Below are 18,111 nucleotides of genomic sequence, written 5' to 3' on the forward strand. Positions count from 1 at the left end.
CAGTCTGTATTACATCTATTATATCTAATAGGTTTTTGTGAAATTCTTCACTCCTTGTACAAGTTTCAATACAGGAAATTTTCCCGTTCGCCTTTTATCTCATTTCTGACATATATTCCGAAACAAAAGTAAGGAAAATAAGGATAAGCAAAAATCCTGCCCCAAATCTAGCTTAATAAGCAATTATCATCCATTAAACTCACCTAAATTTATTATAAATCGTCATCTACATTTACCAGTTGTAAGCGTATAGCTTTTGTACGTTTTACTCTCAGTGTTTACATTTATGTGCACTGAAGCGGCTGAAAACCGTGATTATAGTAACACTGCTGGAGTAAAACTATTATATTTTCAACGTATGAATTATGTAATTACAAATAAGACACAATAAATAAATGAGTATTCTATGTGCGACGACAAAATGGGATTTAGTGCCAATTTTGTATATCTTAGAATGAAAGTTAAAATTATATCCGCAGGTGATCTGTTGCCAGACTATATTTAGAGATTTCAGTCGTAAAATAACCTGCCAATCTGTCGTTTCCCAAAGCCGCTCTTTCACTTAATACCTTACTGCGTCATCTAAATGTCCTGCCTCCTCCTCACGGTGAACAGCTTTCTTATAATGGCCAAAGACATATCATTCAGTAGTTTTCGAATAGAATATAGGTTTATAAGCTGAGGGTGCTAGACCACGTTCTTCCGCTTTACCTATCATGGATAGTATCGAGAACCGAAAATCTTGACACCCACTGCTACCAAAAATCAACCAAATTTTTGATTTCCAGAATAATTTTATTTGGTTTGTATCAATCAAAATCACTAACCAAATCCTGAATTTTTAAATCCACGTTGTAATTATTTTGTAGCGGATTCTGAAAGTTCGAAACACAGATATATCATCGGAAAATTAACAGACGTGTATATTAGAAACCGAACAACAGTTTAGTCCAGTTTAATATTTGTGTAGTTTGGGGACTTCCAAGTGTAGTAATGAGGTCCTCATTACAGTCTCAGCAACAGTATGACAGAGACACTGTAGTGTAGTTTCCTAGTATCCACTAACGATACACCTTGGCTAACTACATTGCTAATTATGAGTATTTTGTCCTATGCAACGAAGCAAAATATTAAAATATTCCTTAGTTTAAGCACTTTAGATATGTGAACTTATAGCTCCTTGAATATGGATCATTAGTAGTCTCGCATCGGCCATGTTTTTCTGAAAACTCATCTAATATTTTGTTGGCACACGAAATGTAAATACAGCTTATACTGTCACGAGCAAAAAATTGAGGGAATATAATAGCTTGCCCGTGGTACATTTCCTCGTGCAGGACACATATTCACGAGAAGCAAATTACAGCGTCGTTGTGTTCTGTTGCCTGAAGATGAGGATATATTACGCCCCTGGTAGCAACAAGGCAAATGGGGCTCGTGAGTCAACTGGTAATGCACAACGCGGCGCAGAACCATCTCAGTCATTCGTCTTCTGCTTTCACATGGTTTACCAGGGCGACAGCTTTTAAAGTGTAGTGTGGAACATTATCAAAGACCTTTGGAGTTTTCAGTACCTTAAAGTAAAGAAACACAGCCAAGTGTAACGATTCATATTGAACTCATCAGGAGAAATATTGTGACACTAGACATCAACTGTTGATCAGTTTTTGCACACACTGATTCCTTCAGGATTCCGACGATTTAAGATATTGTACAGTTCAAGGCAAAAGAAACGACACACCACGAAGGTATTGTGTTAATGGGACGTAAATCTGTAGATGTGATGTACCTGTACAGACAAAAAAAGGAAACATTGCAATTCCAGAAAAATGGATGAGTTATTCAAGAGAAACACCTTCACAAACTGATCAAGTCAGTGACGCATTGGTCCATCTCTGACTCTAATGCAAGCAGCTATTCGGACTGGCATTGAAAGAGTTTCTGGCTGACCTCCTGAGGGACATCGTGACAATTTGTGACCAATTGGTGAGTTAGGCAGCTAAATTCCCGAGCTGGTTTTAGGGCCCTACCCATAGTTCTCAAAAGGTTCTCAATTTGGAGAAGATCCGGCGACGTTGTTTTGTTTGTGACTGAGTTTGGCTAGCTGAAGAAAAGCAATAGAAACACTCTCAGTGTGCAGACTGGCATTACCTTTCTAAAATGTAAGCCCAGGTTGCCTTGCCATGAAACACACACAAAAAATAACTGGGGGTAGAATTTCGTCCACATTCAGCTCTGCTGTAAGAGAGCTGCGGAAGACAACCCAAGATGTCATGCTACGAAAACAAAAAAAAACTGCCACCCTGATCAACATTCCTGGTTGAAGGGCCGCATGGTAGGCGACCATCGTGTCTGGGGTGTCTGTAGACACGTCTTCATACAGCAGTCTTATTGACTAGAGTAGAACTGTCTTCTCTGTCCAGTCCCGCTTCGAACTGGGCCCCAGTGACCAGGCAAGACTTGTCTGGAAACCCCCCCCCGGATAGCGGCGAGGTACCAAAATGACGTCGCCAGGTCTAGGGCGTCTTGTCACGGTCCCCCCTCCCCTCCTCCCACATCGGACATTTGTGTCCTCCCTCAGGAATGGGTGTCTGTGTTGTCCATAGCATAAGTTAGTTTAAGTTAGATTAAGTAGTGTGTACGCTTAGGAACCGATTGGTCCCATAAGATCTTACCAAAAACTTTTCCAAACTGACGGTAGCACACCATACGACCCCACAACCAGTAGTGATCTTCTGGGGTGCCATTTGTTTTCATATCAGGACCCGTTTGTATACGACGAGAATTTTTACTGCTTGTCTTCGAGCTTGCCGAAGAGTATCTTGACAAACAAGAGCGCCGAATCTCACCCCAATTGAGAACGTTTGGAGCATTATTGGAAGAGCAGTCCAAGCAGCTACAGATTTTGACGATATGACGCGACATTTGGATCGAATTTGCTACGGCAACCCTCAAGAGGACATCCAACATCTAGATCAATCAATTCCAAGCTCAATAGCTGCTTGGTAAGGGCCTGAGGTGGACCAATCCGTTAGAGATTTGCTCAAGCTGCGCAGCTCTTTCACTTGAATGAAGCAACCATTTTTTTCTGGAACTGTAATAATTTTTTTGTGTTTACATGCACATGTATCACTGATTCCTGTCCCACTCGAATAATCTCTTCGTGGTAGGTCGTTTCTTTTTGTGTCATAGTGTTTGCTGTCACAATGTAATAACAGTCTACGAAAAGATAGACGCAGCATTGTGATATCCCATAAACATTGCACTACCGTTTATTTCCTTTCCTTTTTTTTTCTTCTTCAAGTCATACTACACATTCTGCGAGATGTGTGTCAGTAGTCACACTCCCTCCTTCTCTCTTCGGTAAGCAGCATTTGTTACTTCTACGATTATTTAATGTAATCGAACCTGCTACACATTTCTTTCGGATAGAGAAATCTGTTTGGTTACGTGCTGATACATAAACAGTACTCAGTTAAGATGTGACGAGCTGTGAGGAGCACACAACACACATCACAAAGGGGCGATTTCTCGGGTGTGGAGAGGAACCCTGCGCCAGAAGACGTTGTTGTTTTCAAAGAAGTGGTACACACTTCATCACTTGTAATAAGTCGGAAGAAGCTACACCACGGGCTTAACTTATCCTCCAAAAAGCTCAGAAACTGGTTTAAAAAATGGTTCAAATGGCTCTGAGCACTATGGGACTCAACTGCTGAGGTCATTAGTCCCCTAGAACTTAGAACTAGTTAAACCTAACTAACCTAAGGACATCACAAACATCCATGCCCGAGGCAGGATTCGAACCTGCGACCGTAGCGGTCTTGCGGTTCCAGACTGCAGCGCCTTTAACCGCACGGCCACTTCGGCCGGCAACTGGTTTAATTCCTGACGTGTAAGCGATGTCAGAGCAGTGACTACCGTGGCACTTCGATCAGGCAACGATCAACAACAGTCGTGCGATCGACCAGTCATGTGTGGCTCTGGTCTTTCAGTGCTCTGTCAAACTCTTCATGCAGTATCTTATTTCCCATTTCAACTTCATCTACATCCTCTTCCAATTCCATAATATTGTCCTCAGGTATATCGGCCTTGTATAGACCCTCTATATACTCCTTCCACCTTTCTGCTCTCCCCTCTTTGCTTAGAACTGGGTTTTCATCTGAGCTCTTGGTATTCATACAAGTGGTTCTCTTTTCTCCAAAGGTCTCTTTAATTTTCCTGAAGGCAGTATCTATCTTACCCCAAGTGAGAAATGCCTAAACATCCTTACGTTCGTCCTCTATCCATCCGTGCTTAGCCATTTTGCGCTTCTTGTCGATCTCATTTTTGAGACGTTTGTATTCCTTTTTGCCCGCTTCATTTACTGCATTTTCATATTTTCTCCTTTCATCAATCAAATTCAGTATTTCCTCTGTTACCCAAGGCCTTCTACTAGCCCTCGTCTTTTTACCTATTTAATCCTCTGCTGCCTTCACTACTTCATCGCTCAAAGATACACATTCTTCTTCTACTGTATTTCTTTCCCCCATTTGTTAATAGCGTAGTATGTAGTGAACTGTTTGTTGTATTCTGCTAAATCTAAAATTATCCTCTGCTTCGTTAACAACCAGGATGGTGCTTTCCTCAAATTCTGCCTCCTATCTTCATCAGAAACATCAGACGGTGCTTAAACCGTACACTGTACTGTATTGTCCCACGTGGGTAATTTTTCTTTAGTCGTTTCAGTGTTGCACAGTTGTTAATTGTAGCAGCGAAATCCAGTCATGACACAAAAGCCTGGAGCTTGAATATTTGTGCAGTCACAAACCGGCTCGCCCTTATATACGCATTACCTATGTATAATGCTTTCCTTCATCAGTCTGATGCTCCCACGTTCTACTGAGTTCCGCATCTTCATGTTATGTTGCTCACGCAGAGCCATACACTGCACAACAGTAATCTAGACGAGGGCGTACGACTCGATTGTAGAACTGCATCAAGAATGATCTATCTGCGCTTCAATTACTTTTATCCAAGCACTTCCGGATGTTCAGTGCTTTAACTGCTCTTAGTTTTATTTCCCTGAAATGCTGCAACCAAGCCAATTTCTACCAAACAAGGAACCCTGGAACGACTGTACGATTAAAATATAAATGAGAATCTCGCTGCACACGATATTCCATTTTTCGCAATTGCCAACAACGTCAAGCATAAGCCCCTCACTTGATGGACACTATTAACCTCAAGAAACCTATCGAAAATAGCATTCCTAACTCTATACTTAAAATTGACGTTCGAGAAGGGAGAACCCCAGAGCAACGAGGAGAAGACCACGAAATTTCCCTTGGTCTATCTGACAGAAAATATTGTGTCTCCACATACTGGTACTATCGTATGCCTTCTGTATATAGTATCAGCCCACTTTGTAATTCCCTAAACGTGAATCGGAAATTGTGTTGACACGGGACGGGTGTTAGGGTAGTCCGTGCAGTTGTGCAAAGCCACTGTGCCAGGGTGGTGTAGTGGTTGGCGCATCTGCATAGTGAGCAGGAGATCGGGGTTTGAATCCCGGCCTTTGTACTCCTACGAATTTTCATTCGTTGTTTCAGTCAGCATGTATACGTCATAGACGGTTGAGAGCTGAACAGATCTAGAGAATGATATACACTCCTGGAAATGGAAAAAAGAACACATTGACACCGGTGTGTCAGACCCACCATACTTGCTCCGGACACTGCGAGAGGGCTGTACAAGCAATGATCACACGCACGGCACAGCGGACACACCAGGAACCGCGGTGTTGGCCGTTAAATGGCGCCAGCTGCGCAGCATTTGTGCACCGCCGCCGTCAGTGTCAGCCAGTTTGCCGTGGCATACGGAGCTCCATCGCAGTCTTTAACACTGGTAGCATGCCGCGACAGCGTGGACGTGAACCGTATGTGCAGTTGACGGACTTTGAGCGAGGGCGTACAGTGGGCATGCGGGAGGCCGGGTGGACGTACCGCCGAATTGCTCAACACGTGGGGCGTGAGGTCTCCACAGTACATCGATGTTGTCGCCAGTGGTCGGCGGAAGGTGCACGTGCCCGTCGACCTGGGACCGGACCGCAGCGACGCACGGATGCACGCCAAGACCGTAGGATCCTACGCAGTGCCGTAGGGGACCGCACCGCCACTTCCCAGCAAATTAGGGACACTGTTGCTCCTGGGGTATAGGCGAGGACCATTCGCCACCGTCTCCATGAAGCTGGGCTACGGTCCCGCACACCGTTAGGCCGTCTTCCGCTCACGCCCCAACATCGTGCAGCCCGCCTCCAGTGGTGTCGCGACAGGCGTGAATGGAGGGACGAATGGAGACGTGTCGTCTTCAGCGATGAGAGTCGCTTCTGCCTTGGTGCCAATGATGGTCGTATGCGTGTTTGGCGCCGTGCAGGTGAGCGCCACAAACAGGACTGCATACGACCGAGTCACACAGGGCCAAAACCCGGCATCATGGTGTGGGGAGCGATCTCCTACACTGGCCGTACACCACTGGTGATCGTCGAGGGGACACTGAATAGTGCACGGTACATCCAAACCGTCATCGAACCCATCGTTCTACCATTCCTAGACCGGCAAGGGAACTTGCTGTTCCAACAGGACAATGCACGTCCGCATGTATCCCGTGCCACCCAACGTGCTCTACAAGGTGTAAGTCAACTACCCTGGCCAGCAAGATCTCCGGATCTGTCCCCCATTGAGCATGTTTGGGACTAGATGAAGCGTCGTCTCACGCGGTCTGCACGTCCAGCACGAACGCTGGTCCAACTGAGGCGCCAGGTGGAAATGGCATGGCAAGCCGTTCCACAGGACTACATCCACCATCTCTACGATCGTCTCCATGGGAGAATAGCAGCCTGCATTGCTGCGAAAGGTGGATGTACACTGTACTAGTGCCGACATTGTGCATGCTCTGTTGCCTGTGTCTATGTGCCTGTGGTTCTGTCAGTGTGATCATGTGATGTATCTGACCCCAGGAATGTGTCAATAAAGTTTCCCCTTCCTGGGACAATGAATTCACGGTGTTCTTATTTCAATTTCCAGGAGTGTATTTTCAGTTGGTTACAGCACTTACGCCTGAATTTGGAGCAGTCTCCGTAGCGACGCTGAGGTGCTATTTCAATACAACTGGAGAACCCCTGTGACGCTGTTTGAAATTTGGGGAATATGAAGCAGGGCCAGATGTGAGTAGGATTTACGACTGAGGAAGTTGTCACGCTAGGGCAGTTCGTGAAGCTGTGCAAGGGCGCTGCACACGTGTCCCGCTGTAGTTAGCACATCTGCATAGGGTTCAGGAGACGCCAGTTCGTATCCCAGCCTTGGTACCAATTCTTATTCGTCGCTGTGGTCTGCATATATACATCATAAATATTTGAGACTTGAATACGTATGTGAAACCAGATATTTTCATTCGAAATGAGATTTATATTAAATGCTCCTTTCGTAGGAATGCCTCCTGTATAATCTCCTCGAATAGGGTTAGGATGTCAAGAGCGGAATAACATCTTCAAACAAGCGCCTAAAAATATTTGTAGAGTCCTTACATGGGGGGAGTTGATCATCCACTCTAGTGTCTTTCGTACACGTCTTGGTAGAGTGCCACCATGACGTCTTCTATGGTGTGCGGGCTTTTCGCCTTGTTTAAAAAGTGAAGTTATTGTTAAATCCCTCTAAGGATCAGATTATTGACCATCACTTCATATTTCATTAACATTTAATGGAGAATTTATTTTGATTCACGGTTACTATGCCGTAGCATGCCGTAATGTCCGGGAGAGGTCTCGGAATTTGCGGATGGTGCTGTGTCCGATTCCCACATGGAAGCAGAAATGAATTCGGCTTCTGCCGCTTAATTTGCGGTACGTCTGGAGACCTGAAGGTAGACTCATGATGACACATAGGAAAAGTACCGCGCCCTGGTCTGTGCTACCTTCACAGGTGTGACGGCAGGATTCTAGCATACATATTGCAAGCAGTTAACATCACATTCCTTCCCCAAAGACCATCTACACTCATTATAGACCTATAGTGGCGGGCAGACTTACGAAACATGCTTCACAATCGTTTATTGCTCTATTTCACTGCCCATTGGGAATTCACTCTTATTAGCCGAAAGATTTCAGAGTTCTCTGCGGTTATGGTGAGCTGGAATAATCACAGGACTAACCACCCTGCAAGATATCGATCGTTCCACCAAGCAACAGGGTGCCTGGTGTGATGGCCTGAGGATTTTGGCATAGCTTTATCAGTGGCAAAGTGTCTCACATTTATAGTGTGACCTCACCAACATTGCATACTGTCTCGCTGATCAAACAGTTCATCTGGCTATACGGCACCCAGTTTGCTTTGCAGAGCATACACTTGGGTGACTTTTCTCGCTAGCTCTGTTCGCTATATAAGTGGAATGAAACTGGAAAACCTACACTGCAGAGTGAGTCATCTAAGCTACCATTTCCCACTGAAGAGAAACTGCGATAGACGGGGATTGACCCTGTTGCTGAGAAAAATGTCATTTACCCTATATTCAGGAAGCCCTTGGATTAGACGAGTTGCACCGCCGTGGGGTACTATTTGCATTGAAATTTCCTGAAAGAGGAATGAGGGGGAAAGCAGGAGGATCGAGTCGAAGAGTGTTTAGTTATCCCGTGATTCTTGTAGCATAACAGAAATGGCATACAGTTTTATCTCAAATGACAGAAAATGTGTAAGGATAGCTATTGCTCCCCGTGTGGTAATTAGCATGACAGGTGAGGAGTAATAAGTGACAATGACGAACACTTCCACTCCTCACATGGGCCACTTGAATTATACTTCCTACTGAGGTGGTAGTCCAATAGCACAGGGGGTATTACTATCCTTGAAATGTGTACATGCAACTCTAGTTTCTTTATTACTTCCACATGATTTCTGAAGTCACATAAATTCCACTGTAGTATATACACTGTCTGTTGGTGACGCTTGCCTTCTGTGTCCCTTTGCACCTTGGTGGGGAGTCCTGGGCCACTCGAAATTGACTAGAAGGACTTTGTGGCGTCGGTAAAGAGACTGCTCCCATTTCCAAAATCTCAGCACCAGAAGGGGCTGCTGATTTCGCCTCTGTTGCTTTTGCTTATATTCTATTGGACTTCAGCTTGCTCTCTATCATGATTTTCCTGTTTGGGGCAAAAGAATGAGAAGTTCAGTGACTAAAATCCAAACATTGCCGGTGAGATGTTCTCTTTTAGGTGTAACGACCTTACATTGTCAGTCTCAGAAATCGCCTACATCAATTGTCTGGCAAGTCCAGGTTCACTGGATTCTGTAATACGACATGTGCAGCACTAAGAGCAGGTGTTGGCTGCAGTATTTGTGTCTGTGTCGGCAGAGTGAGCTTAACGTTGAGGCTGTTTCACGACTGATGCGGCGGACGTAACGAATGATGCATGTAGCATAGCTTATGACATTTTTTCGTTTTGCTTCAGCAGAAGGCTCACATTATGTAATCCTGGTTTCGTATATATATTCTTTTTTTCGTCCATGTAGACTAGACGGTCTCTGCCCCACGCTGGAACGTTTTGAAGCATTTCACAACCCCTGTTTTAAATATGGATATGTTTCCCCATTTGGGCAGCAGTAAGCTGATGATGGCCGAAGTAGAGACAATATGTAATGTAGACTTGCAATAGCAAGATAAATCTCTTTAAAAAAATTAAATCTGGTACATAGAATATAAATTCAAGTGTTAAACATCTTTCCGAAAATATTTGTCAAGAGTATAGAACTGTAAGTAAGTTGAAGCATCCCCCTTCCTAATCGGCCTACTAGGTTGGGAGATAATTGACTGCGATCGCGTATGTCTAATGATATTTTTCAGTGAGGATATCGTTACTGAAGGAAAATAATAACGGTAAGTAGGAGGAAAGTGTACAACAGACGCTTCTCAAGGAAGAATCTATTCCAAACCTAATCTAAACATTGGCGAAAGTTTTGAAATGGGTGGAGTATAGTGCTAGCGTTCACGAACGATACAGGGGAGAGGGGGGAAGGGTACCACGTAATATTTGATAAAAAGATACAAATAATTCAAAATATACTGATTAGCTAAAAACAAGGATCATTAGAAGTTGCAGTCCAGTAGGACAATGAATGTCCAGAATCTTAAGAAAGGTAATGGCAAAGAGAATTAAGGAAATTGTCACTGCCGTGGCAACAGAAAGTTGTCGCGCTTTTTCACATCACAACAGTACACGAGAAAATAAATGAATCAGAAAGAATCGAGTCTGCAATTACATAATCTGAAGTACTAAATGGTGAAATAGAAGTTATGTCAAGTTACTGGTTAAATAAATGAGTGGCTGTAACTAAAATTTTTTTACGTAAAAATGACTTTCAATAGCCTCCGCGTAACGTATTGTAAAACTTGAAAAAGGGCAAGCAATTACCTTTAATTATTGAAAGATTGAAATGAACTTACTTTAAGCAAGTGAGCAACTGATTTTCCTTTTATAATAACAATAATGAAATACATACCAAGTCAGCAGGAGACACTTGTTAAGCTAAATACAGAATAAATGAAATTGGTCACTCCTAATTCGTACTTAGTTTTAGATTTGCTAGCGTTATTTTATGTTACTTTCAGTGAGTGAAGCTAATACTCCTTTTATAAATTCGTTACTCCTTTGTTGTACAATGCAAGAATCAACAGTTACTGAGGCATCGTAATTCAGACTGAAACTGGTCATTAGCAAACAAAGGAAACTGGCAGTAAGCAGTAAATCTATTATCATATTTTTACAACTCTCCGTGATTGCGTGGAAGGGAAAGGCACTTTGCTTAGTAATAACGCCTGAGGACAATGACAATTAGCAGGGTACGATTGAAGAAAGGTTGTCAAAGTTTGTGAAAGAAATGCCAGTTGGTACTGCCTTTGACGCGTGGGATGAGCCGAGCGGTCCGAAACGCTGCAGGCATGGACTGTGCGGCTGGTCCCGGCGGAGGTTCGAGTCCTCCCTCGGGCATGGGTGTGTGGGTTTGTCCTTAGGATAATTTAGGTTAAGAAGTGTGCAAGCTTAGGGACTGTTGACCTTAGCAGTTACGTCCCACAAGATTTCACACACATTTTTTGGCACTCCCTTTTAAATATTAGTAATACTCTGTCAGTTAACAGTCTTTCGATGTTGCACCGTGCGGATGACGGAGAATGTAGCCAGTAACGACGTGGAGCTGTTGCTGTTGTTGCTGTTTGTGGACCTCGAGTCGATTCGAGAGGCTTGAATAATTATGGGGCAGGCTGTAGTTAGAAATGCAACTTCCTCCACCTGTCCACTGCTACCGTGCTGTCAATACTCTCCGGTTCACGAACAGGTGCGTCTACATTGGCGCGAGCAGAGTCCACCACGCGTCGGCGGGAGCGCCCAGAGAACACTTCCGCACTCTTTCATGACTCAAGCTGCTCTGCTTCCTCTCAGTTCGCAGCGCGACAGAGACTCTCCACACGCAAAGACAAAAAACTGCACAGCTACTGCTATTTTGTTTTTGCTATCGATGTATTAAAATAAGTTCCCTAGTCTATTATCCAGCCATTTACATAATTTACATTGTTATTACAATCAATTTTATACAGTCAGAAATAAATACACTATTGCATCCAGTATATGTGAAATATAACCTCTATAATAAATTTTACAGATTAAGAATTATCGGAACAGTATAAGCTATCAAAAAAAAAAAAATGGCTCGGAGTACTTTGGGACTCAACATCTGAGGTCATCAGTCCCCTAGAACTTAGAACTACTTAAGCCTAACTAACCTGAGGACATCACACACATCCGTGTCCGAGGCAGGAACCGAACCTGCGATCGTAGCGGTCACGCGGTTCCAGGCTTAAGTACCTATAAGTTATCACCAGCTATTAAACGGTGAAGTATTTTGAGTGGTGCAGAAGGTATTTTATCTGTATTTTCCGTGATACAGTGTAGATCGTGAACCACACACATTCAAACAAGAAGTGGATGGAAGCTGTCGAAATGTACTACGGAACAACTCTGAAGATTTGGTGGGTAACTCATGTAACTAATGTTGAGGTAATGGACGGAATATGGAGAAAAGAAACTTATGTCACAAGCTAAGAAGAGTAGAGTCTGTTGATAAGAAGCCACATAGGGAATGAAGAAAGTAGCAGTCTCGTAGTAAAGTGAAAAGCAAGGAGAAAACTTGTTTCTGGAGGCAGTTCAAGGATATAGTACAATGAGCACCTTTAAATGGATGTAAGTTTCGGTAGTTATGCAGAGATGAGGAGACTTGCTCATGACAGACCAACTTGGAGAGCTGCATCGAACCAGTCTTGGAACAAAACAGAAGAAAGAAACAGATGAAGGTAACTCTCAACAGTATGGAAAGCAGTATAATACACTACTGGCCATTAAAATTGCTACACCACGCAGATGTGCTACAGACGCAAAATTTAACCGACAGGAGAAGATGCTGTGGTATGCAAATGATTAGATTTTCAGAGCATTCTCACTAGGTCGGCACCGGTGGCGACACCTACAACGAGCTGACATGAGGAAACTTTCCAACCGATTTCTCATACACAAACAGCAGTTGACCGGCGTTGCCTGATGAAACGTTGTTGTGATGCCTCGTATAAGGAGGAGAAATGCGTACCATAACGTTTCCGACTTTGATAAAGGTCGGATCTGCATGGCTGAAACAGATCGTGCAGCCACGTCTCGATCCCTGAGTCAACAGATGGGGACAACAACCATCTGCACGAACAGTTCAACGACGTTTGCAGCAGCATGCACTATCAGCTCGGTGACCATGGCTGCGAATACCCTTGACGCTGCATCATAGACAGGAGCGCTTGCGATGGTGTACTTAACGACGAACCTGGGTGCACGAAGGGCAGAACGTCATTTTTCGGATGAATCCAGGTTCTGTTTACAGCATCATGATGGTCGCATCCGTGTTTGGCGACATCGCAGTGAACGCAAATTTGAAGCGTGTATTCGTCATCGCCATACTGGCGTATCACCCTGCGTGATGGTATGGGATGCTATTGGTTACACGTTACCTCTTGTTCGCTTTGACGGCACTTTGAACAGTGGACGTTACATTTGAGATGTGTTACGACCCGTGGCTGTACCCTTCATTCGATCCCTGCGAAACCCTACATTTCAGTAGGATAATGCACGACCGCATGTTGCAGTGTACGGGCCTTTCTGGATACAGAAAATTTTTGATTGCTGCCCTGGCCAGCAGATTCTCCAGATCCCTCGCCAACTGGAAACGCCTGGTCAATGGCGGCCGACCAACTGGCTCGTCACAATACGCCAGTCACTACCTTTGATGACCTGTGGTATCGTGTTGAAGCTGCGTGGGCAGCTGTACCTGTACACGCCATCCAAGCTCTGTTTGACTCAATGCCCAGGCGTAAGGGGGCCACTATTACGGCCAAAAGTGGTTGTTCTGGGTACTGGTTTCTCAGGATCTATGCACCCAAATTGCGTAAAAATCTAATCACATGTCAGTTCTAGTATAATATATTTGTCCAAAGAATACCCGTTTATCATATGCATTTCTTCTTGGTGTAGCAATTTTAATGGCCAGTAGTGTAACTCAAACTGTGCATAAACTTGACAGCAGCAACCGGCAAGCAACACGAGCTCCGAGTCTGTAACACGCCCCGACCAGGTAGGCCACCCGCGGTACAGCGTCGTGGTCGCGGAAGCCCGCCGCCGCACCCGCTCTACCTGCTGGTGTATTTCCCAGAGTGCGGCGGCGGCGGCGGCGGCGGCGGCGCGCGACGTGCTCACGCCGTCATTACACGGCCCTCCCCTTTTGTCCCGGCGCCTCCCCTCCACACTGTCCGCAGATCATTAAAATCCCCCGGACGGCGTCTTGAGTGGTGCCCTGGCCAGGGGTCAATAGAGACCTTCCGCAGCAATTAAAGGGCTTCCGGCTCCACAACCCTATGAGAAATCCTAAATGCGTCCCCGACTCAACTACTGCATTCAGTGGAGGCGAGCAGACCGCTCGGTGCTCTGGCGAGCCGTGGGCGACCGTGCGAACCCGTACGGCTGTTTTCGCCTCCACCCGTCTCCTCGGCACTTCTGAGGGCGCCAAGCGTGGACCACGGCGGCTTAACGGGGTCATAGGTAGGACGTGTGTTGTTTCGCGTGCATAATAGCCTCCTAGACGCTGTCACCCTCTGTTTCACGAACAAGAAGCAGTCCGGTATTCAACACATAAATTCCCTACATTATTAAAGCACAGAATTGGTGAGATAGAATTTCGGAACAACACCATCCACGCAATTCTGAAGGTATCAAGGTCATTTATGGATGGAAAATATAGCTATATAAACTCAATATCTCATACACTAATTTTGCTGACAATAATAGTATATACGGTTTTCTTTTAAGTGAAGACATTAAAATATCTCGAAAACTATACATCGGTTCAAATAAAGTTGTAATTCCAATTTGTTTCGGAGGGGACATCAAAAGGTAAGACACCCTGAGCCTTGCTACGGCTAGCGTTGGTGCTGTTGAAACATCACCTTACAAACATTTATGAATTACTGTGCTTGGATACCCCTTACGTTATTTGATTTATTTGATAAGTCACTTACCTCATAAAAATCTTCGTTACTTGAACTACTGCAATACAGCGAGCGCCAATACTGCCAGTTAAATAAAAGATTCTAAGTACTGAAGTTACTAACTACTGATATACCTTAATAGTGTTCAAAAGTCATTATATATATACATATATAAATCAGTTCATGACATCAAGTCTTACAAATTTACTGTCTCTGACGGACACACGTCCAGGTCATCCGCTCTCAAACCTCTGCCATCTTTCTCCCCACATCCACCACTGCTGGCGGCTCACCTCCAACTGCCCAACGCTACACACTGGTTACATCCAGCTGCCCAACACTACAATAGCGAATATTCCAACAATGCCAACCAGCCACAGACTGCGCACAGCACCGCCAGTGAATTTCATAGAGAGCGCTACGTGGCGTTACCAACACAAAAACCTAAAGAACCTACTTACATACTTCCCATGCTCGCCACAAAAAATTTTACAAATTGCTTTGGGCAGTGGCACATAATGATTTCATAATTTTTTTCATAATTACAATAACAAAGATACCAAATGCACACACTTATTGATGCGCTATTGGTCAAAAGTAAAAATTGTTCTCATAAAGACAGTCCTGATCATTTATCACAATAGTGATTGCATTGCTCTCTGTTCGAGGCCAGACGCTATAGTTTTGTTGGCATGGTTGAGGTTGCTTGTCTTCTTCTCTTGTTGGTTGGCGCCACTCGGTTTAACAATCGTTGTCTATCCGCTAGTGGCAGCAGCGGCGGTTATCGGTATATAGTAACTGTTGCCCTATCTTTGGTGTGACGTCGTTGTTTTGCCGGGTCGTGTGAGTGTGCGAGTTCGGTTGGGGACTGAGGAGAAGCCAGGTCCGCGCAGTGTCACAACATGCCGGGACCGCTGGCGGCACGCATGTACTGCCGGGTGGAAGGGCTGTGGTCACTAAGGAGCACGACCTCGTCGCAAACCTGATCCCGCAACCTTTAAGATGAGTGCATTTCAATCCCAGTAGAGAAACCTACACCACTGTGATATCTTGCGATTCTGCAGTGACTTGGGTTCGTGTCGCTGCTAGTAGTGACGCCGAGGCGAAGGTGCCTTTCTCGTTGAAGGAACTCTAAACATAGTTTTCTGGGGACATAGTGCAGACAGCAGGTTCCGGCCTTGGCGTTTGTTCCACCGTTGCATTTGGTTTATCGGAAGTCAGGTAGCTTCAGCAAGATCATCATAAGTCATTCGTGACACTGCCACTAGTCTGAGTTACCATCTTGTGAACTGATTGCAACTCTTGGCTGCCAATCTCATCGCTCGCGAAAGTGTATGCTGCCAGACCTTGTCAGAGGTCGATTCCTGGAGCACCGTCTGTGGCCCATTGGTTCTTCTAAGACATGTATGTTCTAAAAGGAGGTCTGATGGCCGGTAGTTCAGTGTAACGATCACTTGCTTGTTTTTTTAATTTACCTTTGGTATAGAATTTCCTGTTTTACAGGAGGTTTCTAAATATTTTATATTATTGCCATTGCTGGCGTGTAAGGACTTCAGCTGTGATTGTGGTCATTTGCTTTAAAATTCTAATTCGGTATTTGTATTTTAGCAGTAAGTCTTAATACTTTATTTACTGCCATTCCTGGCGTGTGATGCACTTTGTTGTGTTTGTGGCCACTTGCCTTTAATATTCCAATACCGGTAATTTGTAAGTTGCAGCGAGTTTTAAACAATCCTTAATATATTGCCATTCCTGGCGTGTAAGGCCTTCTGCCCAGATCACAGTGGTTTGCTTTTAAGACATCATCTGTTGGATTCGTATTTAATGATGATTTACTGAATTGTAACTCACTAAAAACACTATTAATTTCACTGTTGTTTATTCCTTCATTAATAACGTGTGGTATTTTTTATTTATTGTTGAGTCTGAAATTATTGGTTTAAAATAAATTGTGTGTAATTGTAAAAGGCAACCAATAGCAACTGATTACGGCCCCGTCCACAATCATAACCGAATCCGGCCTTCCCACCCCCCCTCCCACCCTCTCCCCCTATCCTGTGCAGGGGAGGGGATGAGGAGGGAGGGGGTAGCTCTGAAATCTGCAACGGGGACCCCCTTTCTATTGGAGATTGCGATCATACTGCGAATTCTACATACGATTTGTCTGACGCATTTTCTTCGTTTCGCCAAAGATGGCGCTGTAGACGGAGGTATAGAAATGGGTACACGATAGCAATTTACGACATGGTGCTCAATGGCCGTTGAATATCCATCCAATGGCAAGTGACACGCCACATCCACGCCGCGAGCTTAGGACTGGCCAGTATTTCATAATTTGGAATTGCATACCCCACTCGCAACTTTGTGTTCGTCCGTCATATCGAACAGGGAACTACTCGACTCTTCCCTGTCACTGTGACTAGAGGCGAATGGTACTCTACTTTTTCAATTAGGGTAATAATCCAAACGTACTAGCGCCAACTTCAGTGAATCTTAGTGATCCGCTGTTCGAATGGGCATATGCAAGAGAGGAACATATCTGCCGGAATGTCAGCACAGGCGGTTCTGATGCTGCCGACCACGTCTTCACGGCCTCTGACACTCGCTGGTACACATTATCTTTAAAATATCTCCACAGAAAGAAATCTCGTGACGTCTAATCCGGCGACCGAAGAGGCCAATTATTAGAGCCTCCTCTGCGGAACCAGAGACCACTGCCAGCACGGTCTAATACCCTGCGTGCTTGAATAATTCGCTGGGCAACCGTCATGCTGAAACCACGTAAGTTGTCGAATGTCCAGGGCAACATCCTGCAGTAGTACCGGTAGTTCCTGTTCCTGGAATGTTCGATGTTTGCTTACATTTAACGACACGTCGATAAAATACGGATCAATGAGTTTGTTCCCCATGACACCACACCATACGTTAACCGACCGAGGGCGTTGGTGGTCAGCTTGCCGTAGCCAGTGGAAATTACCCACATTTCAGTAACGCAGGATATGCCGGTTAACGCAACCATGGTTTGTGAACGTTGACCCAACAGAAAAAAGTACCTCGGCAAAGAACAGGAGGCTCGTTTACATCTGCTGACGTTCCCATTCACAAAACTCGCCCTGTTATGGAAATTGGCCCCATCAAGTTCTCTGGGCAATGACACGTGATATGGATGATACTCATGACGATGCAGTATTGTGTCAATAATACCTACGGACATACCGAAATTGCTGTGTAATTGCCATGAATCTATCCCAGGATTGTGATGCACTGCCGCTGGTACAGCTATTTGACTAGCTTCTCCCCTTACACGTTTCCTTCGTATCCTTTTGCCGGTGTGTACGCTGCCGTCAGACATAAAGGCGTTCGCAGTCTTGTAAAATAACGAACGTGTGCGAGCTTCCTCTGGAAAACTCCCGGCATACAGGGAAAGAGCAGCAGCAGCATTTCTCCTACATTCTCCATAAATCTCGAGCATATCAGTTTTTTCTTCTGTGGTTGCAACAGTCATCATCC

This window comes from Schistocerca serialis, chromosome 6, assembly GCF_023864345.2.
Source record: "Schistocerca serialis cubense isolate TAMUIC-IGC-003099 chromosome 6, iqSchSeri2.2, whole genome shotgun sequence".
Taxonomy (NCBI): domain Eukaryota; kingdom Metazoa; phylum Arthropoda; class Insecta; order Orthoptera; family Acrididae; genus Schistocerca; species Schistocerca serialis.